General features: G+C 56.8%; 2 long non-coding RNA genes across 6 annotated transcripts in view; one reads left to right on the top strand and one right to left on the bottom strand.

Moving 5' to 3' along the window:
* Positions 1–4,112: 4,112 nt before the first annotated feature.
* Positions 4,113–14,043, bottom strand: LOC139030835 (uncharacterized). Of its 2 annotated transcripts, none has more exons than XR_011483250.1 (3): positions 13,949–14,043; positions 5,157–5,341; positions 4,113–4,317 (listed from the first exon to the last, which is right to left on the bottom strand). It is a non-coding gene; the product is annotated as an uncharacterized lncRNA (long non-coding RNA). The 2 variants fall into 2 exon arrangements; XR_011483249.1 differs by lacking the exon at positions 13,949–14,043 and adding an exon at positions 11,007–11,675.
* LOC139030833 (uncharacterized) overlaps positions 12,801–14,802 on the top strand; it is a 65,676-nt gene continuing 63,674 nt past the window's right edge. Inside the window, exon 1 of one of the 4 annotated variants that reach the window (XR_011483248.1) lies at positions 12,801–13,338. This is a non-coding gene — a long non-coding RNA (uncharacterized lncRNA). The remainder of the gene's footprint in view (positions 13,339–14,802) is intronic. The other 3 variants (XR_011483244.1, XR_011483247.1, XR_011483246.1) reach the window with 3 other exon arrangements.

Genomic DNA, 14,802 nt, shown 5'->3' with positions numbered 1-14,802 from the left:
ACAGCTAACCCCAGGGGCAGGAGACCCGACTCCTGCCTGGGCCAAGCCTCTCAGCCGCTTTTCTCCCCTTTCCTGGAGGTTTGGAGTAATTTTCCTACTTCCTTCCCTTAATAAATGTCTGCTGGGCGCTTACTCTGTGCCAACCCTGTGCTGAGTGCTGTGGATGCCTCTGGGGAGAGGATAGAGTCATCATTTAGTTGGTGGTGGGGAGCAGACATGAACAGATAGACCCATAAAGACAGGCTATGATGGTGGAACTACAGACAGTTCTGAGAAAAAGTTCTAAGACAGATATCAGGGAAGGCTTCCTGGAGGAAGTGGCGTGGATGAATTGAAAGCAAAGGCCAGGGCAGGGGAGAGTGAGTGGTGGGAAGGGCAGAGGGTGCAATAGTTGGGCTGGATTGTGTGAGTGGCAGAGAGAGGAAGGACTCACTAGAGGAAGGAAGGGCAGAGGCCAGGGGCACCAAGGAGCCTGGGCAGGGTCCTGGTTGAGTAGGGCCTTGCCAGACCTGGGAACCCAGAGGATCCAGCCCAAAAAAGGACTGGGGATCCCTCAATGTGGGTTTCCCACTTGGGCTGGCTCAGGACCTGAGCTGTGGCCTCCAGGACAGAGCCTGGCCTGAGGCAGGGGGACTCGGCAAGGCCAGCTCTTGGGCGGGACAAGGGGTTTTGCCCCTGGGAAGAGAAGAAGGGGCAGGGACAGCTGTGATGGAGGGAGTGGGGAGGGAGGGAGGCGACATGACGGCAACCTCCCGCCTCCTTCAAAAACTGGGACTGAATCTCTGTGAAAAGAATATCTTCCCAGGGCAGGGCATTAGCTGGGATGGCCCGACCCAAACTTCTGACTCCTGGGATTAGGGGCAGTGGGGGGAATCCTGATCCTGGGGAAGCAGGCAGGAGAGTCTGGGGGTGGGGTCGGCTCTTGCCTGGCCCTGCAGGAACCCAGGGATGTTGTCTCATCAGCATTTTTCCAGCATCTCCCTTGGGTGGTGGCTGCCTCCGTGGGGCTCTTCCTGGGGACATTTTCCTACTCAGTCCATCTGGGTTTGGTGCAGAGGAGCCCCTGGAAACGTCCAGCCTCAGCCTTGAGGTTCCATCCCTCAAGGAGAGAGGCCCAGAGAACCAGACAGACTCGTTCTCCCCGCACCCAACCCCACCTGGACACCAGCCACCCATCCACTGGGCCCCTGCCAAGTCTCCTGCCCCCCCCCCACCCCCCCTGCAGAATTCCTGGCTGCACTCCTGGCCCTACTTCTTCAAGAATTCAAGGTCTCAATCCTTTTCCCTTGGGGCAGGGGAGAAGGGGCAGGGGCGGATGGTGACTTTTTCTCTGCCATGGGCCACCACAGCATTGGGTGGCACCTCCACACCCTGTCTTGTTTGTAAATGTAGAAGAAAATACATAGGATTACACTGGAAGCCAATTAATCTGAAATGCCGGTATCAAGATATTTTTTAAAACCACATTTGTGATGGAACAATAAATATGCTACTTTATTAACCATTAACAAGATCTAGCAGCAGGTCTAAAATGGAGAAGAAGGGATGAGTGAGATTGAGAAATCTGCATCAACTTTGATGTGGTCTGAAGATATCAAGGATTCCTACTGGAAACAAAGCCGCAGGTACTGCTGAATACAGGGCATGTTGGGTAAGTTCCTCACTGAAGGAAATGCTAAATTGTATAGTTAAAGGGCAGTGAAAATGAAGATGTAATTTCTTTTCCCACCCAAGTTCATGATGGTCACCCTGAATTCTATCCACGCTGCACCCTAGCTTAAGGTTTCCTACTGTGCTCCAGTTGAAGGAGGCAGGGGGAGAAGGGGACGACAGAGGACGGCATCACCGAATGGATGGACATGAGTTTGAGCAAACCCCGGGAGCTGGTGATGGACATGGAAGCCTGGCGTGCTACAGTCCATAGGGTCGCAAAGAGTCCGATAGGACTGAGTGACTGAACTGAACTGAGCTCTGCTCCAATAATTGGGGTATGGACAGCATATCACCAGACATGGAGTTCTGGGAGGGGCCAAGTAGCTAAGGGGAGGAGTCCTAGACTCCAGGGAGAATCACCTGACCCCACTAACCAATGAAATGTGGAAACAGGGGGAGAGGGAGGAGCCAGTTTACTTCCTGGTTTCTCCAGCCTGGGATGCTGGGTACTAGGGTTCCTGATAGAAGAGGGTGGTCAGGAAGAGGAGAGAGTGAGCAGCTCGGCTGGAAGTGGTTCCAGCGGGAAAGAGAGAGTGTGTGTTGGTCAGCTCTTGCTTGGTTATGCTGTGGTAACAAACAGCCTCCGTTTCTCCAGGGTGTCATAACCACAAAGCTTTTCTTGCTCACCTGCAGCTCCACTGTGTATCACCTTCTCCAGGATCCAGGTGGAGACGTTGCTGTTTTCCCAGTAAACCAGGGCCCCTCGAAGGCCCATGTCTGGCTGCTTTGCAAGTTTGAACCGTTCTTTTTTTTTTTTTTTGCCGAACTGCAAGACTTGCAGGATCTTAATTCCCCCGCCAGGGATGGAACTCGCTCCCCCTGCAGTGGGAGTGCAGAGTCTTAACCACTGGACCACCAGGGAAGTCCCTGAACCATTCTAAATACTCAGTACTCGCTCAAGCAGTTGTCCTGAATCCCGCGCAACACAGGAGGAGGGCTCCAAGATGAGCTCCATCTTCCCAATGGACCCCTGGGGCTCAGAGAGGGAGTAAGACTCCCCACGGGTGGCCCAGCAGGGATATGGCAGAGTAAGGACTCCTTGTTCCAAGTTTCCCAGAATGTTCTTGGTCCAAGGTCTTGGAGTCCCCCTCCCTCTTCGCCTCCCAGAGCCTGGTGAGGCCCAGCTAATTGGCTGCTGGCACTGTTCCCCAAAGCAGGAGATACCAGTCAGGCCCAAGGGAATTCGTACAGGACTTGTGGGTCCTCACCAACTCAAACTGCAACTCCTGCTTAGCCAGCTGTCTCTGGCAAGGGAGAGGTGGGGCTCCTGTTTGAAGCCAGAGAGCTTGAGTCCTCAGGAGCATCTTGACTCCTTCCCAAGAAGCCTGGATGGGGCTCCCTGTCTTATAGGCAGTGGTGAGAAGCCTCATGTCTATCCTGGGCCTTGGGTGGGGGTTGGGGGAGGAAGGATGTGGGAGAAGCCCTGCTGAGCCCCCCGGAGGTTTACAGTCAGGCTGGGAGAGGTGGGCCCATCGTCATCACAAGCAAGGTGAGAAAGGCAGAATCAGGAAGATATTGGAAGGTGCTGTGCTGCTGGCTTTTTAAAAATTTATTTTATTTATTTGGCTGCACTGGGTCTTGGTTGCAGCACGTGGGATCTTCAGTCTTCTGTGCAGCTTGTGAGGTCTTTAGTTGAGGCACTCAGGATCTAGCTCCCTGACCAGAGATCAAACCCAAGCGCCCTGCACTGGGAGCCGGGAGTCTCAGTCACTGGACCATCAGCGAGCCTCTGTGCTGCTGGCTTTGAAGGAGAAGGATGAGGCCACAAGCCAACAAATGTGGGCTGCCTCTAGAAGCTGGAAAAAAGCAAGGAAACAGAGTGCCTCTAGACCCACAAAAGGAACACAGCACTGCTGACACCTGAACTTCAGGTTTCTGACCCCAGACTGAAAGAGATGAATTTGTGTTAAGCCACTTGCCCCTTCCCAGGTGGCGCTAGTATAAAAGAACCTGCCTGCCAATGCAGGAGATGTAAGAAATGCAGGTTCAATCCCTGGCTTGGGAAGATTCCCTGGAGGAGGGCGTGGCAACTCACTCCAATATTCTTGCCTGGGGAATCCCATGGACAGAAGAGCCTGGCGGGCTACAGTCCATGGGGGTCACAAAGAGTCTGACATGACTGAGGTGACTTAGCGCACACACTAAATCTGTGGTTATTTGCAGTGGTAGCTACAGGAAGCCCATACTGTAGTGTTGCACCAGCTCTTCTCCCAAGTCTTAGCAAGCCCTGCTGTTCCAGAAAGACAAGAAGTAATATGCGTGACCCTGCTTTACAAAGAGGCAGGGGTGGGAGCTTCATGAGGTCGCGGGGTCATCTATAGTTTCTCCAGGAAAGGAAACCATTCGCTTTGGCTGGGGGTGGGGTGGGGTGGGGCAGGGTGGGGGTCTGCAATGTGAGCAGGAGAAACAGAAGAGCGCCTTTTCAGAGCAGAAAGTGGGGCCTGCTGCGCTGCTCCCTGCAGCTGCCCGTCTTCACCACGAGTCCGTCAAGCCCATGAGTCACGAGCTGGAAAAGGGTGCCCAGGCACTGCTTCTCCGCCCTGCCAAGCCATCACATGGTCTCTGGGCAGGTCCCCCCACCGCTCCGAGCCTCAGTTTCCTCTTCTGTAAAATGCAGAGAAGCAGCGGGACTTACCTGCAGTGTCCACCTGGATGTCGTGTGTGTGTGACGAGCTCCGCACAGGGCCAGGCACAAAGGTGTAACCCTGCATGTCTCCAGGAGGGCAGGTGTGCGTGTCCAGGTGCCCATGATAGGTATGCCTGTGCTGGGACCTTGTGCAGTTATTTATGCAGCCTGGATGAGCATTCTGAAATTCAACTTGGACGTGTCTCTGCCCTGCTCGTAGGCCCCCTACTGCCCCAGGGAGAAGGTCACGTCTTCACCGTGGCCTCCGGGACCCAGCACTGTCTGGCACCTGCAGCCTCTCTGCCTCCCCAACTCCCCAGCTTGCACCCGGGGATCCAGCCCTGCCTGCCTCCTCTCTGTTCCTTAAGTGGGTCATGTTCCCGTGGGTGTCCAGGCCTTCACACATGCTGTTCTGTGCAAAGTATTCCTCCGTCTGGAATATGTCTCTCTTTTTGCTCCTCACTGACTAGCTCCTAATCAGTCTGGATTTTGAGAAGATGACCTCCTCCAGGTAGCCTTCCCTGACTGCTACCTTCATGGGATGATTATCCCACTTTTGACCTCACGGGCACCTCCTTCCTATGTGCTCCCCTGGCCTCAGCACTAACCACCGGGTTGGATAATCGCTCGTGAGCATCCTTCCTCCTTCTGAGGGCCTATTCTGAGGGCAGAAACCTAGAATGCCTTGCTCTCCCTGTCACCGGAGCTCAGCATGGAGTCTAGCCCAGAGCAGGTACTCAGAACTTTGTTGAATGAATGAACGAGTGGGTGAATGCACAGGTCTGGGTGCATGAGCGAGGAGGCTGCTATCACTTACCTGTGCACATGCGTGCTTGCTCGCTGCTGGAGGGGTGTGCAGCATGTGTGTTCCTGCCGGGAGTGATGGTGGTGGGACCACGACTGTGCCCTGGAGGGGGCTGGAGCAGGGGAAGGCCAGAGCGTGCTCCGCTTCCCTCGTGGTCCCCTCCCCTGCGCAGACCTGGACTCAGGGAGGTGACTTAGCTGTGGGAGCGGGAGGAGAGAGCGGAGAGGTAAAAGGAAGGCAGACCCCTGCAGCCTTCAGCACCAAAGGCTCCTTCCTTCCTCCCTGACCTCCCCGTGACCTCCATCCGCCAGCCTGGGCCCTCCACTGAATGGGGGGAAGGGCAGAGACCTCCCAGTGTCCCCAGGGGACACCAAGCCAGGCGGGCCCCCACCCCACCCCCACACCATCCCCCCAGCTCTGGTCCGGGTGCTGGGGAGGACCCGGTCAGGCCAGGAGAAGGGCAACCTGGGGTGGGGTCGGGGGGCGAGGGCTGGCCGGGCCTCTTAGCCTAGACCACCGCCTGCCTGCTGAGTCCCTCCCTCATGCCTGGGTGAGGCAGATCATGCCACCTCTCTGACCCTTGACCCTGTCATCTGCACAATGGCACCACAGCCCTCCCTTGCAGCATTGTAGCAATTAATGAGATCTTGTTTACAGAAGGCTTGACACGGTGTCTGGTGCTGGAGGATGCTGAGTGCCTTTAATTTTGTCTTCATTGACATCACCCCCTTACCCCCCATTCCTCGCCCCAGGCCGTGGCCATCCTGCGCTGAGAGCCATGCAGGTCTGGCCCCAGCACACCCCTGGCACAGTGGGACAGGTCTGTCTGGCTCATATTTATGTCCCCTACCTCTGGCACCAAGTAGGTGCTCCAAAAATATCTTAAAAGAATAAACCCTACCAGACTCATGTGGGGTAAAGCACTTACTGTCTGCGGGTCTCAGTTTCCTTATGTGTCAAACTGCAAGTCCACAAACTAAGACTTTCCAAGGTTCCTCCTGGAACGTTGTCTCTGCTGTGCTGAGTTTTGGGTCGTTTTTAGAAAATATTCATGCTAGCTCACACATCCCCAGGCCCTCTCCTCTGGACACACTGCCGGCCTCTCGCTCTTCTGCCTGTTTCTGTGCCTTGACCCTGTTCTCCCTCCCGTGCAGCTGGTGCAGGGGTCTCGAAACACAAGCGTCTGCCTGTGATAGACTGGAGTGTGACGTGCTCACAGGGCCCCACACGGCCAGCCCCTGGGAACCCTTCCAGCCTCGTCGAAAGCCTCCAGCAGCTCTGCTACACAGGCCTTCTCTCTGCCCCTCCTCTCCTGGTCCTCACTGTACAGGCCCTCTGAACACAACATGCTGTTCCCTCAAGCTGCCATGCTGTTCCCTCCCTCTTTAACTAGTGACTGGCACTCAGTCTTCAGGTCTCCTTTCTAGGGCCCCACCCTCTGGGAAGCCCTCCTTAACCTCTCCTGAGACTGGATCAAATTACCCCATTATTTCTTTAAAAATATTTATTTATTGACCAACCTAGACAGCACATTAAAAAGCAGAGACATTACTTTGCCAACAAAGATCCGTCCAGTCAAAGCTATGGTTTTTCCAATTGTCATGTATGGATATGAGAGTTGGACTATAAAGAAAGCTGAGCATCAATTGAAGAATTGATGCTTTTGAACTATGGTGTTGGAGAAGACTCTTGAGAGTCCCTTGGACTGCAAGGAGATCAAACCAGTCCACCCTAAAGGAAATCAGTCCTGAATATTCATTGGAAGGACTGATGCTGAAGCTGAAGCTCCAATACTTTGGCCACCTGATGGGAAGAACTGACTCATTGGAAAAGACCCTGATGCTGGGAAAGATTGAAGGCAGGGAGGAGAAGGGGATGACAGAGGATGAGATGGTTGGATGGCATCACCGACTCGATGGCCATGAGTTTGAGTAATCTCCAGGAGTTGGTGATGGACAGGGAGGCCTAGCATGCTGCAGTCCATGGGGTAGCAAAGAGTCAGACATGACTGAGTGACTGAACTGAACTGATTCATTTCATTTTTGGCTTTGCTGGGTCTTCTGTAGTTGCGATGAGCAGGGGCTACTCTGTGGCGGTGCACGGCCTTCTTATTGCAGTGGTTTCTCTTGCTGCGGAGCACGGGCTAGTTGCAGCTCGTGGCTCTAGAGCTTGGGCTCAGTAGTTGTGCACGGGCTTAGTTGCTCTGAGGCATGTGGGATCTTCCCAGACCAGGGATCGAACCTATGTCCCCTTCATCGGCAGACAGATTCTTACCACTGAGCCGCCAGCGCAGTCCCCACTCCATTATTGACTGCATCTCTCTCCCAGCGTCTGTTGTGATCAGAAAGTTCCCCCTGCTTGCAGGATCATTGTGTGTGTGTGTCCCCCACTGGGACCGTGTGTTCCTGGAGGTCAGGCCTGGCCTGGCTCCTTCTTACATAGCTACAAAACAGTGAAGAGGCTGGCACATAGGAGTTGCCTGATAAAGGGTGGCCACTGCTGGCATCTTCCCTTCCATAGCAGGAGTCTTTGAGGGGCGCTGCAGAGTGCCCATACCCAAAGATCAGGCGGCCACTTGGGCATAGTGTGGGCTGGGTGGAGGTTCATGCGTGACCTTGGGGGAGGGGCGCACCCTTGAGGGGGGATCAGGACAGTGGCCGGGAGGGGGATGGCCTCTGGGTGCCCACACCCAGTCCCTGCCTTCTGCCTGGCATCATAGCCTGCTTTCAGGGAAGGGCCTGCGCTTGCCACATTTTGGACTTCATCCTATTCTCTGAGTTTGGCCTCAGCTGGAGAGACCCGGGTCCCCAGGGTTGGGATGAATCCTGGCACCACTCATTGCTGTGCATCCTTAGGCAGCGCCTGCCCCCTCTCTGGGCCCCAGTTCCTCATATGGGAGATGGAGGCAATGCTAGTCCCTGCTGCAGAGGGTAGGAGTTAGGGAGGCGCTCTGTGCCCAGCGCCCCTGCTGGGACAGGAGGGCGCTCACTGGGGAACTGGGACACAGGGAGCAACAGGGGCGTGGTCTTCAGGGGGCGCCCCTGAAACTGCTGTGTGGCTGGTCTGCAGCGGGCATTGGGGAGGGTGGCAGAAAGAGCCTCAGAGTGGCTGCCGAAAGAGGGTGAGTGCTGAGTGCACACGTGTGTGTGTGTGTGTGTGTGTGTGTGTGTGTGTGTACAGCTGCTGGAGGAGAGACTTCAGAGGAGAGGAGGGAGGGAGTGAGCTGGCAGAGCTGAGCGCTGCAGCAGCAGTGGAACCAGAGGCCCAGAGGCGGGAGCTGAAAGAAGCCTCCCAAGGCCACTGCAGTCAAAGCTGGAGAAGGAGGGGTGGGCCTGGCTGGAAGGAGGGGCTTCCCAGACCTGGGAGGGGAGGCTGGGGACTCTGGGCTGGGGGTCTGAGGACTCACAGGCTTCCTAGCATCCCTAGTGTGCAGGGCTTGCACTCTGCTGCTCAGAGGCCCCTGTCTGATTCAGGCTCTGCTTCTCACTAGCTGTGTGACTCTGGGCAAGCCCTTTGCCTCTCGAAGCCTCCTTTACTTTGGCTGTAAAATGAGAATGATGATAGAATATCCCTATGTATTTCCTGGGGCTACCATAACAAACTGCCACAGGCCAGGTGGCTTAAACCCACAGAAATTAGTTTTCTCCTATTTCTGGAGACTGGAAACCAAGAGCAAGTTATCAACAGGGCTGGTTTCCTCTGAGGCCTCGCTCCCCGGCTTGTAGACGGCCGCCTTCTCGCTGTGTCTTCATGTGGTCCTTGCTCAGTGCATGCCTGTGTCTTAATCTCCTCTTCTTAGGAGGACACCAGACACTGCACCAGGGCCCACCCCGGTGACCTCATTTTAACTTAATTACCTCTTTAAAGACCCCATGTTCAAACACAGTCACAGCTAAAGTGCTGGGGCTTAGGACTTCAACCTACAAATTTGGGGGGACTCTTTGGGACCCCACAGACAATACAATCCATGGAATTCCTCAGGCCAGAATACTGGAGTGGGTACCCTTTCCCTTCTCCAGGGGATCTTCCCAACCCAGGGATCGAACCCAGGTCTCCCGCACTGCAGGGGGATTCATTACCAGCTGAGCCACAAGGGAAACCCAAGAATGCTGGAGTGGGTAGCCTGTCCCTTCTCCAGCGAATCTTCCCAATCCAGGAATCAAACTGGGGTCTCCTGCACTGCAGGAGGATTCTTCACCAACTGAGCTATCAGGGAAGCCCTGGGAGAGGGGGAGGGACTTAATTCAGCCCCTAATACCGGTTTGGTCTGGGCTCCGTGTACACAGGCTAAAACAAAGGCTGAGGTATAAGTAGCTTGTCAGGGGAAAGAGTGAGGGTGGGAGAGGGGAGGGTGAAATAAAAGAGAAACGAGAACTAACACAAACCCGCATTCTCGAGTTCCCGGAGTTCCCCATTTAGGCTGCCTGGGTGCCCAGGCCCCGGGATTATCTGAGATTCCTTATGAGATGTACCACGGAGGAGGCATCCCAGAGCTCCTGCTCCCTGGGATCAAGGGTTGCCCTGAAGGTGTTACAGCTGATCTCCTACGACTGCTGAGACTGTTGAGGGGGTTTGGGTGGGCGGAGGGACATCCCAGACAGGCAGTCCTGTTTCCACAGCTTGTCTCTGGCCCGGGTGTCCTAGTCCTTGGGAACACAGCACCACCGACTGGCTGTGGGCTCTGGACTTGGGTCTGCTTGCCCCCGCGTTCCGTCAGGCCCTTGCTCCAGGGACAGATGGTGGCTGCTGAGCTCCCGCCCTTCTCTTGCCATAAAGTCGGGCCCTTGGTCCAAGGCCCAGGGGGGATGGGGTCCCATGTCTCCAGATGAAGAGCTGTGTAAGGCCTAGGATGTGACCGGCTGTGGTGTTCTGAGAGGTGTGACAGACGACGGAGCACACATCTCCCTAAAAAGGGAGGCTTGGTCTCTGCCTGGGCCGGCTCAGGGAATAGTGTGGAGGCCGAAGTGACCCTGCATGGCCTCCCAGGGCAACAGCCACCAGTGGGTGTGGGCAAACGGGCAGCTGCTAGGCTGACCCACGGAGACCTTTCTGGAATAACTGGCAGCCAGAGGGGGAGGACAAGGTGACTGTGAACTCCCAAAGCCTGATTTCTGCCCAGGATCCCTAAATCCTTCTTGATAGACCATCATTCCTCCCGGGCTCAGCTTCCCAGGTGGTTCAGTGGTAAAGAACATGTCTCCAAATGCAGGAGATGGGGGTTCAATTCCTGGTCAGGAAAGTCCCCTGGAGAAGGAAATGAATGGCAACTCACTCCAGTATTCTGGCTCGGGAAATCCCCTGGACAGAGGAGCTTGGTGGGCCACAGTCCATGGGGTCCTAAAAGAGTCGGACACGACTGAGCGACTAAACAACAACAACGACAACCTCCCAGGCTCAGGACAGGTGGACTGGGCTCTGGGTCAGACACAGCCTTCTGGATGCACAACCCTGGGTGAGTCCTGTCTTTGTCCCCTCATCGGGCCTCAGGAGGACTGTGGGACTGAACGAGATGCTGGGGTCCTGGCCCTCAACGGGGTTGTTAGTCCAGCCAGGGCACAGAGTGGCCACCAGTGGGCCTGAGCCCCACCTTGATTGCCAATCCAGTGTTCCTTCCACCACTCCTCAAGGGAAAGCGTGGGGGTTGTGGGAAGAGCAAGAGGATGGGAAAGGCAGGGACCTTATGCCCGCTCCCCTCCATAATGCCCCGCACATAGTAGGTGCTTACTAAGTACGTGCTGAATGACTGAATGACTGAATGCAAGGATGGATGGACAAACGGACAGACAGGTAGGTAGCTGCGGCCTAGCTCCGTTTTTTCCAAATCCCAACCACCCAGTCCAGCCCTTCCCTCCCCTTGCTAACCTCATTTGGTTGCTAGCCGTCTCCCGCTTTCATTTCTGCCGAGTCATTGCTCTCCAACCCCGTGATGGGGCTGGGCGTGCCAGGAATCCAGAGAGGAGGAAACAGAACCTCAGAACTTCACCACTAGCTCCATTTTCGAGATGAGGAAACCGAGGCAGGGGGAGGGTCCTGAGGTTTGTTCAGCCCCGGAACGGCCCACCTCCCCAGCAGCCAAAGGCCCCCACCCTTGCCTGGCTCACCCACCACCATGGGAAGGCTTTAGGTCTCCTCTGGCAGATTTGGTAACTGGTTGGAAGGGGGAGTAAGGGAATGGGGGGCGGTTGGTCAGCAGATTGGGTTCCCTGAGTCATTTCCAGTCCTCCCAAAGGTGTCCTAACTCAACCCACGTTGCTCCAAAGATGCGCCCAGGACCCCTCTGGCTGGGCCTGTGGGCTGCCCCCAGCCTCCTGCCCTGGATGAGTCTCTCCTGTCTTCCTCTCGGGCCCTTCTCACCCTCCTGCAGGGTCTGGAGTCAAGACCCAGGAACTCTCCTCTGACTCGGCACAAGTACTGTGGCCTTGAGCAGGCCTCTGGCCCTCTCTAAGCCTCCGTGGCCCCAGCTGGGGTGGCTGGCTCTCTCAGTCCCTTCTGACCTTGACCCTCCAGGCCTCCTGGCCACTGGAGCTCTATTCTCCCGTCTCCCTCCGCCTGCACACCCCCTTTCTCTCTGGATGCCACCCTCCCCCTCCCCATCTTGCCTTCTCCCCACTCTGCTCTCCCGTCTCCTGCCCACCCTCCTCAGAATGCCAGGTCTGCAGCTTTCCCTGACCTTGAGCAGATAGCAGGCTGGGAGCCTGCAGCTCAGAGCTTTGCAAAAGGGCCTCCGGTGACTGTAACTGGAAGCCTTCCTGTTCTCTTGGTCCTGGGAGGCTGCACTGTCCTTGCTGGCCCCTTCCCCACACCCTACGCCAAGCCCCGAGTTTCCTTTTCTCCCTGGCTTTTCTCATCTTCTCACTAGTTACTTCACTTGCGTGTGTGTGCTAAGTCGCTTCAGTCGTGTCCGACTGTGTGACCCTATGGACTGTAACCCCCCAGCCGCCTCTGTCCACGGGATGCTCCAGGCAAGGATACAGGTGTGGTTGGCTGTTCATCCCCTCGTTAGAAGGTCAGCTCCCCGAGGGCAGCGATTTTTGCCTCTTGTCACTGCTGGGTCCCCCAGCCCGGAACTGGCGCCCGGCACACAATGGGTGCTCAGTAGATGCCTGATGAATGAAGATCTGCTCTCTACTGACAGCAGCTATTTATGGAGGGTGTAATACTTGCACACGGCCTCTGATTAGCAAGCCCTGCATGCCCAGGACTGTGCCATCCCCTTTGGGAAGATGGGGAAACTGAGGCCCAGAGAGGGAAAGCCTGGAGGGAAGAGTTAAGGTCACGCAGCGGCAACCGGTGGAGGCTGGATTCGAACCCACAGGTCCAGCCCAAGGGCCTGCGCTCTTGGTCCGCCCTCCCAGCAGGGATGGGGGTGGCGGGAGCAGCTGCCAAAGGGGACCAAAGGGCAAGGCCGAGGGTCAATCCAGAGGGGCGGGGGTCAGTCCGGCCCCCAGGCCTCCGGCCACGCCCCTTATTTGTGGACCGGGAAGACCCAGGTACTCTCCCTGCCTCGGGTTCCCCGGAAGCCTCCCTCCCAAACCCGAGTCAGTCCGGGAACCGGCCCGCGCCGCCCCCCAGCCCCGGCCCGAGGCGGAGCCTCGCCCGCGCCCACCGGGAGCCGGGGAGGGAGAAAGAAATGAGTTTTCCTGCCGCCCGGTGGCGGTGTCAATTGATCGGGCGCGGGCGGGGGCCGAGCGCCGGGCTGGGGGCCTCGCTCGCAGCTGCCGGCGCACAATTATCGGGAAAAAACTGGGGCGGCCGCTGCGGTGAAATTAGTTATCGATCCCTCGGCGGGGCCGCGGGGCCGCGCTCGGCGCTGACTGCTGCAGACCCGAGCCCGGCCCGCCGGGCGGGTGCGGCGAGGAGGGGGCAAGGATGGGGGGAAGGGGGGACCTCCCCCGCCCTCTCCCCTCCCTCTCCGTCTCCCCGCGGCGCTCCTCCACCACCTCCTCCTCCTCCTCCCCTGCACCCTCCTCCCGGCCTCTCTGCCTCTCTCCTCTCCCATTCATCCCGCCGCCGTGGTTTCGACCCAAAGCCGACCCCGAGCTGACGGGCGTCCCCCGCCCCCAGCACCGGCCGCCCCGCCTCCTGGGCTTGGCACCCGGCGCCCGGTCTGAGTGCTGAGAGCACCCCCAGGGCGGGCCCTGCCCCCCGCCCCTGAGAGCCCCAGCGAGCTGGCGTGGAGGAAAGCTTGTTCCCGGTAAGCCAGGGTTTGGAGCCCTGTTGCCTGGGAAAGTGTTTGATCCGAGCCTCAGTTTCCTCCCCTATAAGCTGGGCAGTTCTACATCTTGCTTGTTGAGAGGGTAAAATCGGAGGCTTCAAGAAGGAGTGCCTGGGCTGGTCGCCTGGAAGGAAGCGTGTTGGAGGGTTGATTTCACGTTTATATCGCCAATTCTTCCCAGCGACTCTAGGACATGTGTCATGTTCTCGTGTCCCCATTTTATAGATGAGTAAACTGAACTCTGAGAGGGGAAGTGCCTTGTCCACCCCATACAGCCAATGGGGCGGCCCCATGACACTAGAGCCCAGCTAACAGAGGGGAGATTGGCGGGCGGGGGTGGGGGGGGGTGGGGGGTCTTCTCAGTGGGTGCTGACATTCAAAAGGCGGAGGGGGTGGTAAGAGAGGAAGGGGGGGGGGGGTCAGGTCAATTCCTTTAAGACCATGTGGCTCAGGGCAGCTGGGGCTCCGCAGCCTCTGGGGAGCCGGGGAGGGCCTCTCTCTTTCCCAGGACTAGGCTGAGGGGTGGGGATAAGGAGGCTCCAGGCTGGGAAGCAGGGTATCTGAGCCCTAACCCTGTCCCTCCACTCACCTGAATGTGACTTTGGGGATGCCCTTGACCCTGTCCCAGGCCTTCCACAAAAAAGCATTTGGACCTTATGTCCCTCCAGGGAGAGGTTGGCAGAGTCTGAGCATGGAGAACTTGGCAGTGTCCCAGCAAAGGGCATTGAGGAGGAGGATGGCAGGGTCAGGTTCACTCCCATGGCTGGAAGCCTGATGTGCAGAAATCCTGCATTGGAGTCCTGACTCTGTTCTTGGTCTCTCTGCGCCTCAATTTTCTCCCCTGTAAAATGGAAATAATGATCTCCACCAAGGGAAGGGCAGTGGCTTTGGATTGGTTTAGCCCTGGGTTCAAGTCTTCCTTTAAAGCTACAGTACCTTAGGTGCTGGGACTTTCCAGGTGGCATTAGTGGTAAAGAACCTGCCTGCCAATGCAGGAGATGTAAGAGATGTGGGTTCAATTCCTGGGTTGGGTAGATCCCCTGGAGTAGGGCATGGCAACCCACTCCGGTATTCTTGCCTGGAGAATCCCGTGGACAGAGGAGCCATGTGGATCACAGTCCGTGGGGTCACAAAGAGTTAGACACGACTGAGCGACTTAGCACGCGTGCACCCATGCCCGTTGGGTACTATCAACACGTGGTTCAATCAAAGGGGCAGAGTGGCCTAGCATCTTGTCCTTCCTCTCCCAAGATTTCCTGGCTCGCCAAACGGGACTCCAGAGGTGGTGCTTTTCTTTTTTGTTTGTTTTGGCCCTGCCACAGGGCATATGGGATCTTTTTAATAGTTCCCTGACCCCTAGGACTGAACCCATGCGCCCTGCAGTGAAGGTGAGGAGTCTTAACCACTGGACTGTTGGGAGATCCCCAGAGGTGGTGCTGTGAA

This window comes from Odocoileus virginianus, chromosome 2 (assembly GCF_023699985.2).
Source record: "Odocoileus virginianus isolate 20LAN1187 ecotype Illinois chromosome 2, Ovbor_1.2, whole genome shotgun sequence".
NCBI classification, from domain to species: Eukaryota; Metazoa; Chordata; class Mammalia; order Artiodactyla; family Cervidae; genus Odocoileus; species Odocoileus virginianus.
Note: the sequence above shows the minus strand (reverse complement) of the source record. Positions and strands in the feature narration are given on the sequence as shown.